Source organism: Botryllus schlosseri, chromosome 16 (genome assembly GCF_051294905.1).
Source record: "Botryllus schlosseri isolate E-star chromosome 16, Bs_hap1, whole genome shotgun sequence".
Taxonomy (NCBI): domain Eukaryota; kingdom Metazoa; phylum Chordata; class Ascidiacea; order Stolidobranchia; family Styelidae; genus Botryllus; species Botryllus schlosseri.
This window is the reverse complement of record NC_137251.1, coordinates 3,690,389-3,711,226: the sequence shown is the minus strand read 5'-3', so window position 1 is coordinate 3,711,226 and position 20,838 is coordinate 3,690,389. Positions and strand designations below refer to the sequence as shown.

The 20,838-nt window shown below is 41.4% G+C and overlaps 1 protein-coding gene and 2 long non-coding RNA genes across 3 annotated transcripts in view; 2 read left to right on the top strand and 1 right to left on the bottom strand.

The window, feature by feature from the left end:
• LOC145458615 (uncharacterized) overlaps positions 1 to 20,838 on the bottom strand; it is a 361,279-nt gene that overhangs the window by 86,557 nt on the left and 253,884 nt on the right. The gene's annotated exons all lie outside the window — the stretch shown is intronic.
• LOC145458604 (exportin-5-like) overlaps positions 1 to 20,838 on the top strand; it is a 34,283-nt gene that overhangs the window by 5,472 nt on the left and 7,973 nt on the right. The gene's annotated exons all lie outside the window — the stretch shown is intronic.
• LOC145459325 (uncharacterized) lies at positions 9,200 to 11,262 on the top strand. The gene is made up of 4 exons (XR_013921350.1): positions 9,200 to 10,516; positions 10,794 to 10,856; positions 10,927 to 11,004; positions 11,063 to 11,262. It is a non-coding gene; the product is annotated as an uncharacterized LOC145459325 (long non-coding RNA).

Below are 20,838 nucleotides of genomic sequence, written 5' to 3'. Positions count from 1 at the left end.
TATTCCGAGAGGAATTGCAGTAATTGTTATCACTGCTCGAATATATGTTTATTGCGCGTATATAACTAACTATAGTCTTATCGCAGTGGTTCTCAATCTCAACCTTTTTGACCTCGCGGCACCCTTTGAAAATGACAAACGGTTCGCGCCGCACTTGGTTCTAAACTTTTTTTGGCTTACGGCACCTGAAAACTACCAGAATACTTAACAGCACCCACAGTCGTAGTCGTATACAGAGGTGGTCTCAGAGCACTCAAGTAGGATTTGCTCAGCTTCAAGGAAGAAATTACGTGCGGTATCTTATATATCTGCGGACATGTCACAAATACGTCTACGAATGGTATCATTTGACACGGGAATAATTTTCAATTCTACCGGAGCTTTGGACCCAAAGATTAATTTACAATTCTAGTGCAAGCCGAAGAATAACCTTTTCCGCTTCCGTGTGAGGAGTTGAATGTTTTGTATAGCTATTACGTCCGCGCCCACGTAACTATAGCCTGCTACGATCTCGTTGAAACTTTGGTCCGCGATAATATACTATATTTCATAAGATTTGTTTGACAATAAGCTCTGCGCACTACCGCATTGTCGATGTAATTAACCATCGCATCGAACTGGCCAAGAACGATCGCCACAAACGAATACGGAGGTCTAGAGGCGTATAAAAGGATGCCGAACGCATTTCCATGCAGATCGTGTAAAGCACGCGAGAGGATATCGATACCTGAATAGTTCTACTGGCACGAGCAGCCACCAGCCCCCCGAAGTTCAATTATAGTTCCAACTAACCGTGATAATAACCGCAGCGGCAGGAAATTTGTCCACTGATGCAATTATATCAACTTTATTTCTTAATCCTCAAATTCGTCGCCGGTAACATAACGTTGCGCTCCGAGTCTACATTTTAACGGAAGTGCTGATGACACGCTGCCTAACAATCGCAATGTGGATGTCTATTGTTTGTAATTCGAGTTTGTAAACGTGAACCTGAACATCACTTCCAAAGGAAGTCATTTCTCGGTGGTGATTAGGAAGACGATGAGGATTTGAAAACTGCATTGTCATACAGGCGCCGCCATGTCAGTTCTTCTCTGCGTTCAATGAACGCTATGTACAAACTTTCAACCTTCATGGCAGGCTATTGTTGAGTAAAGCGAATTCGCGGAGGATACTGATTGCGGGCACGACAGAAATTTTGATTTGTTGAATGTACTGTACAAACTTCACATCGAGATCGTTTTTGATTATTGATCGTTTACTATATAGACTAGAATTATTTAGCGCATAATTTCAAAAAGTTCGAATAAATCTCTCGCGGCACACTTGCGAGACGTAAATGGCACACTATAGTGTGCCGCGGCACACCTGTGGAGAACCACTGTCTAATCGATTGCTCCGGATCCTATTTCAGATAAATTTCAGCAATTATTAAGGATTGTCGACATTGCTAGGTTAGGTTTAGCATATGTTCATCTGTTGCAGCAAAGGGACTTGGCACAATCACGCAGAACACATCCACCAGCCTATTAGAGCTATAGACGGGGTTATTTTACTTTATTTACTTAGTTAACATCCATATCACGTTTCCTCTCGTCAGTTTCGACAACTATTGTGAGTCATTTATCTGGAATTTACCACACCTATCGGGATATTACCTAAAATCACTGATCCAATTTATTATTATTACAGAAAAACATTGCAAAACCTTTCCACGGCATCAATAATGCATACTTTTTGCTAGTTATACTGACCCTCATCGTAGACCAAAAATTTTTAAGACGTAAATGTTTACGAAGCATTGGTTAAAACCCGTGGTATAATGATACTATTTCTTAAAGCATGATACAGCTATGTCTGACTCCCTCGCGAACGTATATTTGATAACCAATAGCTGCGCACTGCGCAGCTACTTACGCGGTCCCCGCGGATGGATATTCCGGGATTCCAAATTCCCCGCAAATTGTCCTATCTTGGACATGTTACAACTGACCGATGGAAATGTCAACCAATGATTTATAATTATCCTGCATGACGTTGTTTATTCTCGAGTACAAATAGTAATTACATAACATTAAGACGAGGATCTTATGGAGGAGATTGATCCGCTGTGGCAGCCCATCTGGAAATGGCGAATCATAAAGCAGGGGTAGAAGAAATTGCTACATTTTCCTACTCTTTAGAATAGCATGATTTGTATGAGTCCAAAGAAATAGTTACACCAAAGTCATTCCTGGGTCATGATATTTCGCCCTATGTCCATCTCAAACCACCAATCACCCGAAAACGAGTCCGAAATTAGCAAAACTATAAGGGTAACACGGAATCCCTAGTTTGTGGAATGAAGTTAGCAAGATTTCTGAAGATGTAATTGCAAGCCTAACCGATACACAATTACACATGTGCACTTGTGCAGCCTATATGTACAATGCACTTTGACATCGCGTCGAATCAATGTAATAGGCTACTCGTGGTTATCAATCGGCAATTATTCTACCTACCTAGTGCTGTCGAGGTCAGGCCCACAGCTACGTCTCTACCATACGGATCGATTGTGACGTGAATAACACAGGTGACGCCACAATGTCCAACAGTAAACTTATGCGTCTTTTGCCTTCTTGACAACACTTCTAGACGAACGTAGTTTTAACTCACCCGACTCACTTGCGTTAGTCTCTGTAAGTACCATAAGTAGATTCACAGCTCGCTTTAGTTTTCCCTGAAAAAGTGAATGAGATCGCACTCATCGAGTAGCCTGTATAGCTTTCGAATCCAATTTGCATCTGCACAACTGCGCACGGACTGAATTGATATTCGTTGTGACATAAAAGTCTATAAATTGATTTCGGAGGCAGCATTTGGAGGTTGCGATCCCGTTTAGTCGATAAATCTTGTGACTCGACTAGGAGGGAATCGTATGTGTCGCCGTGTCGGATTACACGATATTATGTTGCGGGGAACCACCTCTTCACCCCTCAATCCATAGTTCTGAATCTGTGTAGTCCAACATATTTTAACTGACTCGCCATCAAAATTCCGTTATATTTTCAGTATTTTCTTCTGACTAGCAACAACTGAATAACTATCTGACCGTTTAGTCTGGCCATGCACGGACTCATGCAACTAGACATAGGCTACATATAAGTGGTGCGGCTGTTTGAGTTTCCGGTACGATAAAGGAATTTGTTTCATCATTCCGAATATTTAATACTGAATGCATAGAAGCTGCATTTCTGTTTGGTAAAACAGACAACGTCGCATCTTCATGAATATTCAATTCGATCCAAGTGCATGTCTGGATTGCAAATCCGATGGATTTCGAGGGTGTCGCTAGAGATAGGCGGGTATATACTAAGGTTACCCTTACCATATGTCCTCCTTTAGGAGAATTTGTCCTCCTTTCTCAGGTTTTGAAAATGTCCGTCGAGGACGCCTAAATATCCTCCTTTTTGGGAATTCATCCTCCTTTACAGCTTTTAGAACTAATATAGTGGATAGATCCGAGTGAAAATGGGCATAAATGACACCAAATAAGAAATTCGTGGTTCGAACGAGAGTGACGACCTTTTTTTAGTCAACCGACCACGAAGTGGGAAAAATTTACCACATTTTCCGAATTTTACTCCACAATTCTAAGTCTGAAAATTTTGAAAAAGTGTCCTCCGTTCCCGAATCCAAAATATGGTAACCCTAACTGCGCAATGTACACACCGCAAAATCAATGATACTGTGATATTCACAATTTCGGTGACGGATGACAATGACCAGGTATAGTGCAAGTTTTTTTTTATATTCTGCATGGAGCATCTCTTCACTATCAAACAGGGATAGCCATGAATGACGGAAAAGGGCACTTCTCAGAACATTCGCAAATTCAGTCGACTCTTCTCTGCAGGGTCTCTGCTCAGTTCTGAAGCAGTTTTTGTTACTTCCTAATTTCTTTTCATTGCCACGTTAGACGCATTCGTAACGATTAGTCTACTATGTCGAGAGTTTTGTAGCCAAAATTCAATTGCGTTTCTGGCATTTCACGTCAGTCAAGGAGTCGCTTCCTGCAGTTCTGAAGGTTACATTATTTATAAATGGGCTATAACTGTTAACCCGATGATGATATCGAGGGTTCCAACCATTCCATATAGTATACATCGACTATATCTAATGGTGCAATTCGTCATAAGGCTCACACTACAGACTACATGTTTTGTCGGAAGTATTTTCACAATTATGACATAATTACAACTTATGATTTTTTTTATATATGGAATTTGTTTAAACACCTGACGTTTTAAATGTAACCCTACTTGTAGTATATAAACAATTATACATTGTGCCTTCTAAAGCCTATATGTGCAATACTTCTTGCGCGTACCTGCGAAGCAAGGTTGTGGTCGGACATTATATCGTAGCTCAAACCACCGATAATTTGAATTATCATATTGCAGCTATATCCTATTGGTAAGGTGACATTGTGTATGTGATGACACCCGTTATTGTGATGTTTCGTACCTCAGAAATTCTCGTCTGCGTTAGCCGCTCTTTGCAGAGCGGTATACTAGCATGGAACGATCGGGAATGTTTTTACCATAAATACACGCGTATTCTCATCAGAGATGAGCATGGATTAGGATTAGGTTTTGAAAAAACAGGATTTGTGAAATTTCGTCGGATTTGGATTGGATTTGGCTTAGACATTTTTTTCAGAACGGATGAGGATTTGGATTGGATTTACCTATTTTCTGGGAGATTGAAATGTCGTGTGGCGAATGGCGACAAACTTCATTCAGATCAGTTATTAATGTACTTATGATTACTAAGTTATCTTGAATCAAGTGAATCGTTGGTTGTGAAAGAAAATTTTCGAATCCCTCCATTGCATAAATTAGTATTTTTTCTGAATTTTCAGTTGGAATCGGATTAGGATTGGACATGGACTTGAATATGGAAAAGTTATGGATTAGGATTTGGATTTGATGTTCGGATTTGGATTGGATTAGGACATAGAAATTTCAAATCCGCTCATCTCTGATTCTCATATGTGATCGATCGTTTCAACGCCATACACATGTATTTCATAACAAACATCATACATCATGATCTAATGTATTTCTGACATGTATTTCCTCAGTGGTTGATTATTCTTTCAAAAATGCTATAATGTAATCGATGAAGAGCCATCATGAAGTCATCAAAAGATTCACACATGTTCAGCGTTACGTACCGGTGCGTGACGGACTGTCGATCACACAGCGGGCAATTGGTCATTTACACGAGGCATTTACATATAGCATTTGCCGACTATGCGCCCCATAACTTTATTGACTTATGTAAGGCATTCTCTTCACCGCATGGGAGCCAATGAGGAGCCTCTCTATATACTTAGGTTAGGAAAGATGATGTGTCGAGACATCGGATCTATAACAGTCGACACGGCATTCGCTTCCTAGAAATTGCTGCAGCCTTTTTCAGTTACTAAATGATCTGCAGAAACAAAGTATTACATTATTCCATTAAACTGATGATCTTGAAACGCAAAACTTCGGGAATCATAAGAAGACAGCTATTGTTTCAGTCTATGTCTCGAGGCCTGATTGCCTCACTTGGTCTGTAAGGTTAGTCTGATCGCAAACCGTCTGCTGGTAACATTCACGCAAGGCTACATCTATGTTCTGCAATGTGCATATTAGGGTTTAGTTGATACCCAAATATAGTAGAGTAATCGCGTTTGTGAGATCTCAAACACGGTTGTACATTATCACGAGAACGAACTATCGAACTCCACCTTCTATCTCTACCTTATTCCGTACATATTGCACAAGCCCCTGTAAATGAACCAAGCAAAGTTAAAATCCTCCTTTAAAAGTCAAGCGAAGGAAATCCCTGAGGAACCGGGTTACGAACTATCCGAGAAATATTCTGATGAAGATAACATGAAAAGGAGGTTACATACCTAATACCTTATGAAAAATTAATTAGGTGCGAATGTAAAATCTGGCTTGATTTGGAATCATAAAACCGCGAGCGACTTGTGCAATCACAGATATTGATTCAATACATTATCGTCGGAAACGTGAAATCACAGCCAATCACAATAAATGAACTCATTATTTGCCAATCACATATGATTTATCTATGCTACGCCTTGTGATGCAAGGAATGAATATTGCAGGCTAATTCCCTGCACACTTGTGGACAGCGATTTCAACCCATTTAAGCTCTAATTTGGTGCGCGGAAGTGCTGACTGCCGGGAGTGGACATTGTTAAAGAAATCGCGGACCAAGTTTCGCTAACTTTACAGGACAAAGAGGGACAAAATCTGCATGCTGTACTTCTGATGGTATCACACGATGATTCGCGAGGCAGGAACGTAACTGCCGCACTTGAAACTTCAGAATAGAGTGGGACAATTATTTCGCAAATCAACATATAAAATTGAATATTTTGGGGCAGATTTATTCAACTTAAACTTTTTAATTTTTGTTCGCGCGTGGCGCCATTTAATGACACCATATTATAAATATACGCATGATTTACAGAAATGAGGCACAGTTATGAGAGAACCGTATGTTTCTAGCGTGGCTTGTGGTTGCTGGGATGCTTTAGCCCGGGGTTTGCGTGGCGCAGGACTATATGACATCAGCATTTTGGCGCATCAATATAGTCCGTAAGCGTGTGGCTTGAGCTTGGACCCTGATTTATTGTACTCGAAGTTCAGTGATTCAGTGTGATTAGTGCTATAGGTGAGTACTGGCCACTGGGTACACTTTTTATGATCTGACCATATCGTCATATCAAATTGTATGTGCGTGCTGCTCATTGGCTGGTATACCTAACACACAGGTGGAACTGGGAATGTATTTAATTTAATAGTATATTCATATTGAAATAAACCCGAATATTTTCGGCTGACACTCGTCAAGGGTAATCGTGAGCAACTGATAGAGAATCGGAAAGAACATTTTATATCAACAATCGTATCACAAAATATGACGTCACTAGCATGAAATTTCGAATGAGAGAGCGTTCAATGTACTATTTTTAGGTGGTACACGAACTCCTTTTGTTGGCAGAGTTTGGGTTGATGTATTTTGATAAAAGTCTACTCCAAGGTACACAAATGGAAGTGTGAACGGCCTCTCCCAACGACGCGAAATCTGTCGTCTCGATAATTATTCTCACAAATCGGATTATCCAACAGATGTTTGCCGATTGCAGAATCAATGGCCTTTTAGTATGCACGAGTACGTTCGGGAGGAAAATGTTTAGAAGTGTTCAACAAACGTAAAGTATATTGAACGATTGCTCTGGTGCGGTTGTGACCCAAATTTATGTCGTTTGCTCCCCGATGTCGTCGAGACTCGATGGGAACCCAAGTGCCAGAAGGTTTCCTACAACAATTAGTAAAAACACTAAAGCATAGCAGAGTGGAATATTCCGTCTCTACGGGTACAAATTTTTATTCTATTTTGGACCTGGCGAACAAAACCTCTGTACTACAACAATAAAATAGTAGTTGTAATCAACACCACCAACAACAACAGCCAAGGCAAACAGAGCTATATAAAGTCATAAATCAGAACTCTCCATCACATATTCATTTCTGATCAAGAGTACTAAATGAAAACCGCGATTGCAGCATAAGTTAGGCAACAACAACATATATAACGCCCGTATCCGTGTGCTATAGATACCGGTATCACTTGCGGGACACGATCATTTTGTGGCCTGACCCAGACAGTAGTGGCCTCATAGGGTCCCTCTACGCGTCGCAAATGATCTGTGGCATTATATCAGCACGGAGAAACTTTTCCCCCTTTGATTGGTCCGCATCAATCTTGAGCGGGTGAGTTAAGGGTGAGCTTTTCATCGAGCGTGTTCTAATGAATCTAGGGACATGCTGATTTATGCGTTCCACGCTCGATGAAAAGCTCACCCTTAACTCACCCGCTCAAGATTGATGCGGACCAATCAAAGGCCATAAATTCTGCAATTGGCAAACACTTGTTGGATAATCCCGCCTGTGCGAAAAATTATCGAGACGACAGATTTCGCATACTCGGAAAGGGTCGCTCACACTTTCATTTGTGCGCCTTGGAGTCGACTTTTATCAAAATACACCAGCCAAGGCTGTGTCAACAAAAAGAGTTCGTGTATCATCTAAAAATAGTACATTGAACGCTCTCGTATTCGACATTTCGTGCTGGTGACGTCATATTTTGTGTTACGATTGTTGATATACACTGTTCTTTCGAATTCTCTACTAGTTGCTGACGATTACCCCTGACGAGTGTCAGCCGAAAATATTCGGGTTCATTTTAATATGAATATACTATTCTATTGTATATTGAAGTTCTGTACCTCAAAGAATCTGTTTATTTTGTTAATAAAATTCTACATATGGAATACAAGCAAGTTTATCGTGACCTCCATTTGGAGAAATTCAACGCAGCTTGAGGGCTAGTTCCTTACACTCACGCACCGCAACTTGAACAAAACCAAACCACAAAGACGACTGCTAGGCTACTTCAAGTATCATTAATTCCTAAAAACGATAGTCAAATTCAGTTCAGTTCTCAAAAACCACACAGTTGCGATACAATGAGAAGAGGGAAGGTGTCGAAACGACTTGGAATAGTCTTTCAATCAACTGGATCAGACACCCACATTGGGCTACAGATAGCAATAATATAACATATAAATAAGAGGCATACATAGTTGCACACTGAATGAAAAGTGACGGCAGTTGACATAAAAAGGACAATCAATGAAGCAGAATTGGCATGCCTATCTAATCTTAAGTCAGATCGTGGTCCGGTAATCTCAACATTCTCAAATGTATTCACAAGCTTTTCATTGTGATTACGAATATTGAATTTACGATTCTTCTTATTTTGGATACTTGTTGACGGATCCTCGATACCTACTGACGCATTTATTGCGAATTGCGTCTGATGGCAACATAACAGATATATCTGCGATCATGCGCTATGACCACATAAGGTAGGGTATCGAGTGGAAAACATAAGATAGGTTTATTTTGTAGTTGTTATGATCAAGTGGCGCTGCGTTGAGTCACGGGTTCGATTTCCCATCCGTCTCAATAATTTCCAAGAATATGGCAGGTAAGTGCGCAAGTGTATTCGATATTCATTATGTCTGATCTACGTGCGCTCTGTTCTGGATCGTTTATAAGTCGGCAAAGATTGGTACTTGCTACACTTGCTCTTATCCATATAATGGGGTGTCGCAGCAGGTATTAGAATATGAGTGAAAGATCAGATATATACTGCAATATACATGCAACAATAATGGCGTCGTGAACTAATAGACGATACTGGGGTCGCATTAAATTACAGCGCTATCTGTGAACCTGTGATTTACATTGGCTGGGTGTCAATGGGCACTGGGTGCCCGGGCATGTAAGAAACGAGAGTAAACCTGCGTTATACGGAAGCATCGTTTAAAAACTGGAGTAACTAGGTGCTTACTTGCATTTCCATTGCTAGTGATGACAATATTGGTTGAATAATAAAGGTTCTGCTAAAATGCCGTCATTTCTCGAGAGAGGGGGTAAAAAGACACTTGATCCCGATTGCCGGATCAAGACTCGGCTGGTCCTGATGAGGCATTGATTGTATCTGGCTCAAATTGATGCCGCGGTTGCAATGTGTTTCAAATGGACATTTGGTCCAAAGTGAAGTCAGGGCTCGTTTGTTTGTGGCGACAAAGTTCTTGCATAAATTGAGTGTAGGCCTACCGAGGCAGTACGAGTACATGCATTGCACGCACAATGCGCAATTAGTATTAATGTTTGACCGTCTAACTATTAAGTGAATGCATAAAATATGGATGCCGTATTCGAAAATCTCTACCCAATAAATCAAAACTGAAGTGCAATGTGGTCATGGTCAATTTCACGCTTTTATGGGCAAGCTCACTAGATTTTCGATGGTTTCCTGCGGGAAGGCCCATCGCTTGCGATTTCGTGATTGCTGTGGAATATCCAGCTTGTCGCTACTACAAACGTATCTCGATCACAGTTTCCCATCTTTATTGTCAGTCTTTGGAGTCTCGATGCATGTCATTTCTAAATTGCTCTAAGCAAGAGTTTAACTGGTGCATAGCTTTGTCGGGTTTATGTTCATTGTCGAAAATGTTTACGACATCAGATGTCTTTCGACCGGAAATAAACAGATTGAATGTCATCGTTCGTAGGTCGGTTGGTGATGATCTGCATTATAGTTTGAGTGCCGTTTTTCGGCGGATTCCGCTCCTGTGTTAACTCTATCCATTTCTCGAGTTTGGGACCAGTACTGATTTCGGTCGTCAGTGAATGGTTTTAGGGTGAGAGCTGTCGATGCGGTTGTGAAGCTTGAACCCTAGAGCTCAAGAACAGGCCTGTCAATAAATTTCATATGATTTTAACGAACCTTTCACAGAGCTTATACTAAAGGATGAAATGTATATCTATCGCCGTTGTTTTGGCAGTCATGCTCGTACATCTGACTGAAGCAGCACGTAAGCAAATTCAATATTCACGAATTCCTTTCCGATTCTCAAATATTTCCAATTTTTTGTGACTGTGTCAATCATGGTTGTTAAGTAGGCTTACGTACAACAGACGTTACGGTTTCTAGAATATTTGATCTTTGCTTACCAGTAATATACATCAACTTGAAAGTAATTCTCACCTGTCAGCTGGCTAATTCAACCAAATTGAAGTATAGCGATTTATGATTGTATAGCACAGATTGTGAGTCTCTGAATTCTGGCAATTTCAAGTCCTGCATTTCAGGATGCCGAAGCAGAATGGACTGTCCGCCCGGTTACGATTGTGTCAATCGGATGTGTAGAAGAGGCAAGTATAACCGACGAATTTACATGTGCTTATCATCGCATCGAAAACGGCTCTTTATATCGTTGAATAGGTAAATGTGAGGACCATTGGGACTGTCCTCCTGGCTACGAATGCGCAAGACGCCGGTGCGTTGGAATTACAGGCATGTGTATGGGGATGTGATCCCGCCGGAACGTGATCAACCATTTTCATGTCCATTTTTATAGGATGCCAAAGCATGTGGGACTGTCCGCCTGGTTACGCCTGCGTCGGAGGAAGTTGCAGGCCATAGCGCTCTAACATAATATCTCGAATTGTACATTACTTCAGAGAAAGTCGTTTCCGTATGCGTGATAGACTTCTTCATCATTTTATATCAACTCAAGATGTTATAAGGATTGAAGCGAATCAATAAAATCAATCAAACTGCCACCAGAGTTCACTATATAAAAATAGCAAGAGGATATGTGACTCCACTAAAAGTTGAAAAACGTATGTGCCCCGTAAAGCAAATACGATATTGTATTGTTGAAATCTCGAGAAACCTATCTTGATACGACGCAAGATACTTTAAGTTGGCCTATCATATGTTCTCTTTTTGGAGGATGGGTCCTCTTTTCTCAGGAAGAGTGAACGGTCCTCCGAGGTCGTCCAAATGTCCTTTCCTTCACATTTCGAGTTAGTTGCTTATAATTGCAACAAGAATTTTAAGAGACACGTAGTTATTTCCAAACAATTACTGTAGCCAGCCTCATAGTTGGATTTATTTCGAGAATCTTGAGGGTTGCATATAATCTCAACGATATTTCGTTTAAACAATTACACGATCCCGTTATATCTGGTCATTCCTTACTAGCGAAAGTTGAGTAAACCACAAAGTATTCATTGGCTGAATCTATTATAACATAAATTTGATTTGTTGTTCTCGAATGTTTTTGTAACTTTTCTTTGCTTTCTTTTTGTAACAGTGGCGGTTGGTGCAACGACACGCTGGTATATTGCTTGATTGGAGTCGACGCTACGGCTACAGTTCCTGTTGTACGCACTAAGCCGACTGACTAATGACCGCTCTGAGTACTCTTGCAATCCTGATCACACACGCAGATCCAAAGAGCTTACTTTTATAGCACAGAACAGCCAAATAGTAGTAATTAGTGGTCAGAAACTTGTAGATTTACCAGGATCAAATCATACTGCAATATATTAACAAATATAGAAAGAACAAAGTGAAATGAATTTTATTGTATTTTGTCTATACACGATACTGCGACTGAAGCGCAAGCACGTCCGCTACACTTGGCGTCGTTGGCGATCTCTCAGAGCATGTGCCTCTCAGATTACTTTGTCAATAAGATTAAGTTCGGGAGAAACGAGGTTGGGAGCAGGGGTGCGTGAGAAGATTATTGGCCCCCTGCTGGGACAGCTGTTACAGTAACTTTTGCCTTCAACTATACCGAGGAAATGTAAAGCATCATCAAACTCAAACGTAACAATTGTACTCACGCTTTACTTGCCCGCGAAAATGTCCTCTTTTGGGTTCTGAAACTATGGTAGGCCTACTTCAAGACATTGATCGCCACTTCGAAATATATTATCTTGTATTTTAGCTGCTTGCTATTTTATTTCCTCTCCGAAGTTACCGATAGCAGTGTGGAAAGTATTATATTTGCGAAATATACCACCGTCGTTTAAACGAGGCTATCCCAATGAAGTTGTCTAATTTCCATTGTCATAACTTTTTTTCATTAATTATTAGCAATGTCTTAATCCAAACGCTATCACAAGCCCATCTCAAGATGAAAACGTGTAAAAATGCAAATGCAGTCGTTTGGTTGTTTATTTCACTGATCTAAGTGTCAGAAAAGGGCTACTGTCTTCAAAAGGCACTGCTTGACCCAGGGACATTGCAGATTCGGCAGATATAAACGAAGGAAGGCACACCAGGACAAGAGTACTCACGTCCTCTTTCTATGCCAGCAGGCCTGCACTGTGCGACATCAGGTAGTAGCCGTCCGTTAGTCTGCGATAGTATACGGCAAGTCCGTGGTCTACGGATATCAGCTTACAATATACTTAACTGGCACTTCCGCAGTAGCTGACACGAACGTCCTGTGTTCTGTGTAGTTCTTGACTGGCAGTTCAAATAGACGACAATATTGCCTTTTCCAGATACATTGTACAGGTGGATAGTAATTCGGATAGTTTAAGCAGTAAGTACAGCGTACGGCGTCTCGTATCTAATCTGAGTCAATTACACGATATGCGGTAGGTAAAATGCCAGCGATAAGTCACGTGATATAGCATTATACCATAACACAGGGGCGGGCAACTTCTCCAGACTGCGGGCCGGATATAGGAAAATTAGGTACTTGGCGGGCCGGATTGATGAATCGATACATTATTCGCCCATTTATCCACATATACAAGGAATAAATCGTGTTTAATGAATGTATTTTAACGACAGCAATGTCACTTCAAAGCTATTTCTCGCCGATGATGACGAAGACAATTGGGATTTGAGAATGGCTTTGTCATACAGGCGCCGCCATGTCTGCTTCAATCTGATCAATCAACACACGGTGCAATCCTTAATTAAGATTTCAAGACGTTCGATAACCCGGGTACCCCTAATTTACCAAGATATCAATTTATTAGGGTTGAGTAGGTGACGAGATAGCGTCGTTGTTCAACTGTGTGGCCTGATTAATCTCGATATTGAATTCATGTGGTCCTCGTCCTCAACGAAATTTGAAAAGTGGCCCGCGATCCGTTTTGAGTTGGCGATCCCTGGTATAAGCGGTGTCTTACTAGGGTTACCAATTACCATACGTCCTCTTTTTTGAGAACGTTGGTTAAATATATGGCAAAATCGACTGATATACAGTAAATTTGCACTGAAGCAACGCTCCAGCGGCTATTTCGGGAGATGAGCCGGAAAATTGACATTTTTTAGTCAAACAACTGATAATATGAAAGGAAAAACTGTAATTTAGGCACTGAGCGAGAAAGTTAACCTTTCTTCCCACGAAGTGGGAAAAATTTACAATTTTTTCAGGATTATCCTCCGGTTTTGCAAGTCTGAAAATTTTGAAAAATTGTCCTCTTTTTAGATTTCCAAAATATGGTAACCCTACGTCTCACAAAAGTCTAGAAGTGTGCCGTGGTACAAGTCGGCGGTTACAGAATGAAAAATAAGAAATATCAGTCTGGTGTAAATGACCACTGTAGTCGACAAACACCATGATAACCACAAACGACATTAGGGTTGAGTACATCGTAAATGCCGATAATGCAAGTCTTTTCGCTTCGACGAACTTATGCGTAAGCTCCACTCTCGCACGCTGCGCATACACGTGTATCATAACATAGAGTCACTAAACTTTGACGTAGTAAGCAAGTAGTGGGAAATCTCGGCAGACTGGGGCCGCGGGCCACATTATCATGTAAGACGGAAAACTGTCCGCGGGCCGGATCCGGCCCGCGGGCTGTATGTTGCCCGTCCCTGCCATAACAGATAGGAGAGAGAGGGAGCGAGGGCTTCCACAGCTGTAAGCATGACTGGTTATGACGTGTGATTGTGGCTATGGAGCAGGGCGGCATCACTTCTCTTTTTGGCTTGCATATAGAACACGATGTCTGATTGTGGTGAAATGTCGTAGTTCACGTCAGTAAATACTATTCTATTTCCAAGAATGGCCTAAATTTCGGAATCAAATTTGGCTACAGGGTTGGTTCGATTATGTTCACAATATGGACGCTGGACAGTTTTGTTCAAAATTAGGTCAGTCGGATGTTCACAATAAGGACAGTCATGTTCACATAAGAAAAGTCTCATGTTCAAAATAAGGACAGTCGTTATATAGTCTAATCATAGTGTCCTATATGGTATCGACACAAGCAAATCTCACGGTTCAATGAAATTGTATCACGTCACAATTTCCATTTGGCTACAGGCAATTTAACGGTCATTTTTGACCGGCTTGCCGAGCATTAAATTTGATGAGTCGGGTATCAATCGAAAGCTGACTCTGCACCGATTACGAAAATATAAATTTTATTCCACTCATGGCCCTGGAACCCCCACAATCAGCCCCAAATTATTCATTGTCAAGTAGGTTGGCAGTGTGACGAAACAATGCTGTCTGGCGAAACGAGAGACTAGCTCAAGAGCAAGGATGCGGCCGAGCGGCGAGAGTGGGATCAGCTGACGTCGCGGCAATAGCAATGAGCAATCGCGTCGCAGAGAAACGCAGCGCTGTTGATACTATTCTATGCTCTTTCTATGCAAATTCAGTTGGGCCGAATGGACAATGTACATTCAGTTATTACCAGATGCGAAAAAAATATTGCAAATCCGTTTTACTTAAGTTACATTAGGAATATAAATACAGGCTACAGAATGAATATAATTCAAATATCTGTGATACCACTGTATTACTTTTGACGCAAAAGGTCCCCGGCATTCAAAAAAACTGTTTGGTGATTGAAAAATGATAAACCAAATTCCAACGTCAACGTTTATAGTGATATCAGATATATTCCAGTGAAAAACAAAGGTATGGATTTGGTGGTAACATTTTGGAGTCATTTGGCAGGTCTGGCCCGCAAGCTTTCCAATAACGGATTGAATCCGGACAACGATCCCAGTTTAATTCGACACTCCTGCAGTTGAACTTTATTCAACAATCAACATTTTACCTGCTGCATTCGCGGACCAAGTCCTACCCTTACGGATCAAATAAAAGCTTGTAATGTATGCCCATGCTCAATGCTCATTGCTCACACTTAACCATAAAAGCGACTATAGAAAGTATCGACACCCGCCATCACCAGCGCCACGCATCTCTGGAGCCCTACGCAACAAGCGGCCAAGGTAATCGATATCATAATAATCTGACATATTCAATGTAGACTACTTAAACGTAGCCTACATATCTCTATCAGCTGAAGGATATTGCGCGAAAATTGGTAGGGACCAAAAGCATTCTGTGGACCCAGTTCTACCCTTACAAGTCAAGGTAAGGCTGGTGTGTGCTCGCTTTTAGCGAAGCGCCTATAGAAAGTATCAACAGCGCCACGCGTCTCTGGATCCCTACGCAACTAGCGGGCTAAGGCAATCGATATCATAATAAGGTGACATATCCAATGTAGACTATTTAGACGTAGCCTAAATATCTCTATCAGTTGAAGGATAATGCGCGAAAATTGGTAGGGCCCTAATACATTCTGTGGACCCAGTTCTACCCTTACAAGTCAAGGAAAGGCTGATAAGGCGTGCTCGCTTGTACCGAATCGCATAGAAAAGTATCAACAGCGCAGCGTTTCTCTGCGACGCGATTGCTCATTGCTATTGCCGCGAAGTCAGCTGATCCCACTCTCGCCGCTCGGCCGCATCTTTGCTCTTGAGCTAGTCTCTCGTTTCGCCAGACAGCATTGTTTCGTCACACTGCCAACCTACTTAACAATGAATAATTTGGGGCTGATTGTGGGGGTTCCAGGGCCATGAGTGGAATAAAATTTATATTTTCGTAATCGGTGCAGAGTCAGCTTTCGATTGATACCCGACTCATCAAATTTAATGCTCGGCAAGCTGGTCAAAAATGACCGTTAAATTGCCTGTAGCCAAATGGAAATTGTGACGTGATACAATTTCATTGAACCGTGAGATTTGCTTGTGTCGACACCATATAGGACACTATGGTCTAATGTTCGAAATAAGGACAGTCGTTATATCCACAATAACGTCAGCCGCAGCAGCAACATATCATAGACAGCATGATATCCGAGTGACAACACAGTCCGAAAACACCCCAGACATCATGTCTGAGTGTCAATCCAGTCCGAATACACCCCAGACAGAATTTCTAAACATACCCCGGACATGATGTCCATAAGCACGATTTCCGATCTGCAACGCAATCCGGAGACACCCCAGACATGATGTCCGAGCACAACCCGGACACGATGCCCGAACACGCCTAAAACACGATGCCCTAGTGGCAACGCAGTCCGAACTCACCCCAGACACGATGCCCTAGTGGAAACGCCAACCATTATACCACGTTCACAAAAAAAGGCCAATCTCATGTTTAAAATAAGGTCAGTCATGTTTACAATAAGGACCGTCACATGTTCAAAATAAGGTCAGTCGATATATTCACGATAACGTCAGTCGCAGCACCAACATATCCCAGACACGATGTCCGAGTGTCAACACAGTCCGAACCGCAAGGATTTCTAGAACTAGTAGATTTCTAGAAATCATGCACTGGTCCGAACACACCCCGGACATCATGAACGGGGTGTGTTCAGAAATCATGTCTGTGGTGTCTTCGGACATTTTGAGTATAGCGACAATATTTACAGGAGGCTACGAAATAACAAAAGGATGTAAGAAATTCAGTAATAACACTGAATAACCCGCCCGAATGATTATGTGACCAGGACAACGTGGAATTTCTAGCTGCCCTGCTCCATACTGCTCCCTGTGACAGTTATAGTAGCCTCGACGGATCATTTTTTTCTGCTCAGCCGGACTCTGAATTTCAAATTACTAGCAAGAGCAGGTTGGTTCGGACTTCGGATTCCAAAATTTAAGAAATTGCTACTCAAAAGATTTAGTGTTATTGACAAAGAAGATATAGGGCAGCTCGAAATTGCCAAATTTATGTATCAGTTCCGTTGCGGTCACTGCCCTGTAAACATTCAATTAGGCCTACTTCTGCACATCGTAATATAAATCTGATAAGTACAACCAGGACCGATCCTGATGTACCATAATGACACCATAGTGTCCTATATGGTGTCGACACACGCAAATCTCACGCCTCAGTGAAATTGTATCACGTCACAATTTCCATTTGGCTACAGGCAATTTGATGGTCATTTTTGACCGGCTTGACGAGCATTAAATTTGCTACAACGGGTATCAATCGAAAGCTGACTCTGCACTGATTACGAAAATATAAATGTTATTCCGCTCGTGTCCCTGGAACTCCCACAATCAGCCTCGAATTTTTCATTGTTATGGAGATTGGCATTGGGACGTAACAATGGTGTCTGGCTCTTTTTCTCTTGAGTTACTCTCTCGTTTCGCCAGACAGCATAGTTACGTCCTGAGCTACTCTCTCGTTTCGCCAGACAGCATTGTTGCGTCCCAATGCCAATCTCGATAACAAGGAAAATCAGTAATCAGTGCAGAGTCAGCTTTCGATTGATACCCGTTTTAGCAAATTTAATGCTCGTCAAGCCGGTCAAAAATGACCGTCAAATTGCCTGTAGCCAAATGGAAATTGTGACGTGATACAATTTCACTGAGGCCTGAGATTTGCTTTGTGTCGACACCATATAGGGGAGACCGGGGACAATTGTAACACTTTTCGTATTTCCCAACATTACGTGTTCTTCTCGTGGAAATTTCACTTCCAAAGTTTTATATGAAGAAGCCAACAACTCGATAGTTGATATGAAAACTAAATTGGAACTCAATCAACAATCAATCATGGAAATTTTGGGTCGCAAAAATCGCTGCTCAAATGTTACAATCGCCCCGTACCCAGGGGCAATTGTACCACCCTTGCGGGGCAATTGTAACAGTGTTATTTATAACTAAACACAAACTGAATGAACAACGAAAACGGAAGCACAAATTTTAATATTGCATGAAACCAAAGGAAGAGACGTTTGAACGCTTCCAGGCTACGCCCCATCGTATTTATGGCATCTGAATGCAATATCACCCTTCGTGTCTTGTTCAAGCTTAAAGTGCACAAGAGGCACATTCATTCCATCATCTCCCTACACATATTCGGCCTCTTCTACCAAGGTTCTGTTGTTCAGCGGGCATAATGGGTTGGTCATTCGGTCACCTGCGAAGGTGCGAAACCGACCTGGCTAACATATCTTGGTTGAATGGGCCGATGATAGTATAGTAAAACGAGGGCGCAACATTGTGTGGCGTCAAAGCTATAATGACATTTATCTGTTCTGTAGAAAATTAACATAAATTGTTCACATCAAATATCAAAATGTAAGTGGACCATGATCAAAGTCAGAGGACGAGAATTAAGACATGACTATTGAAGTTCGACACACCAAAAGTCGATCAACATGACAAAGGGTGGTTGAATCACGAAAGTAACCGAACCGTCAGATTCACATCACCACTATTGTGTTGCCGTTTCGACAGATGATCATGTTAGAATTGGTATCGCAAGGCAGTATCTGTTCTGGTGAACTTCTGGCTGTTGCAAGATTATTCTGCAGTAGATGAATGGTAATACCAACATATGAACAAAGACATTCAGAATTGGTAACATATTGTAACGGGGCAAAAGTAACAGAGTGTTACGATTGCCCCTGACACGCTCGACCATGATTAGTGTCTCAGTATGGTACCTTCCCGGCGATGCATGTCCTATTCTTTCCATCACCACGGTAGACTATAGTAACATTGTTCCAGCTACACATATTACGTTGTAACTACTTGAGGTACTATTCGTCCAGACAAATTATTCCAGACCAGAAAAACTTTACTCAAGGGTCAAAAATTTCGTTTTTTGCAAATTATTCCGGGGTTTCGCATCGTAGCTCAACGTAACTCCAGGTATAATAGGAGAGATAACTACTGCATGCGCATTTAAAATATCAAGCTGATTTCTCCATCCTACTAGCGGTGAGGACGATTGTTACATTTGCCCCTAGTTACATTTGTCCCCGGTCTCCCCTAGGACACTATGATGACACAGTTTATCTTATTATGGACTGCAAGAAGGCACCAGAGCGACATGCACGAGACCAAGGTGGATGCCAAATCAAGAGACCGCAACTATGGTCGTTTCTTTCGGCACCGTCCTATCTGCTCATTAAATCGCATTGCGTCTTGTGTGTGGCATCATTGTACATGTACGTTGTGCGTTGTCTTGTTCCGATGAAAATATAATCTGACGATTATTCATATTGATTCGTCTTCTAAACCCATCCGGTCCATATTTTAGCCAATAATATATCCCATAAAAAGGTCATTTTCTCCACAGAAGTTCAGTAAAAGATATGGGGGCACCGTGGAGTTCAGACGCACTTTTATTTACAATGCTGAGTAAATATCCGTTTTAAAAATTACAAATCCTCCCCAAGCGGAGAATTCATCTCGTTTGGGAACCAGTGCTCCGGCCAAGGGAAGTCTGGTTATAGATAGCTAACCCAGGGATATCTAGAAACTCTAGGTATCTCTGAAATCACCCGGTCCATATTTTAGCCAATAATATATCCCCTAAAAAGGTCATTTTCTCCACAGAAGTTCAGTAAAAGATATGGGAGCACAGTCGAGTTCAGACTCACTTTTATTTACAATGCTGAGTAAATATCCGTTTTAAAAATTACAAATCCTCCCCTAGCGGGGAATTCATCTCGTTTGGGAACCAGCAGTGTTGGGATCAAGTCACTACCTTCGAGTCACGAGTCATTCCGAGTCATTGCACATTTTGACTCGAGTCAAGTCAAGTCAATCGATTTTCGAAGGTGACTCGAGTCAAGTCAAGTCACTCGATTTTTGAAGGTGACTCGAGTCAAGTCGAGTCAAGTCAAGTCAAGTCACGAGTCAAGTCACATTTCAAGTCAAGTTGCATTTTCGAATGCCCTCGCCATTGCATTTTGCTAGCTGTCTGAAATACAGATTAACTGGTCATTGATTTTGAACCGATGAACGAATATGAAGGTAAATATACACGTAAGACGGCGCTGTATCGCTTACATATACGTAGAAATGCTGAACTACGCAGGTATAACGGCAAAGCCTCATTATATAGTTACCAGCCAATATAGAGAATAGAGAAACGAATTGATAAGATGCAATACATTACCCATTTACAAATGAATATGATACCATTCGAGCCTGCGCCAATGGTCGAGGACTATATAAACTATCTTCGAATCTAATTTCAAGAAAGAGGTTTGGTTCAGGTACAGAGAACTGTAATAGACATTTTTCAATTAAAATACATTA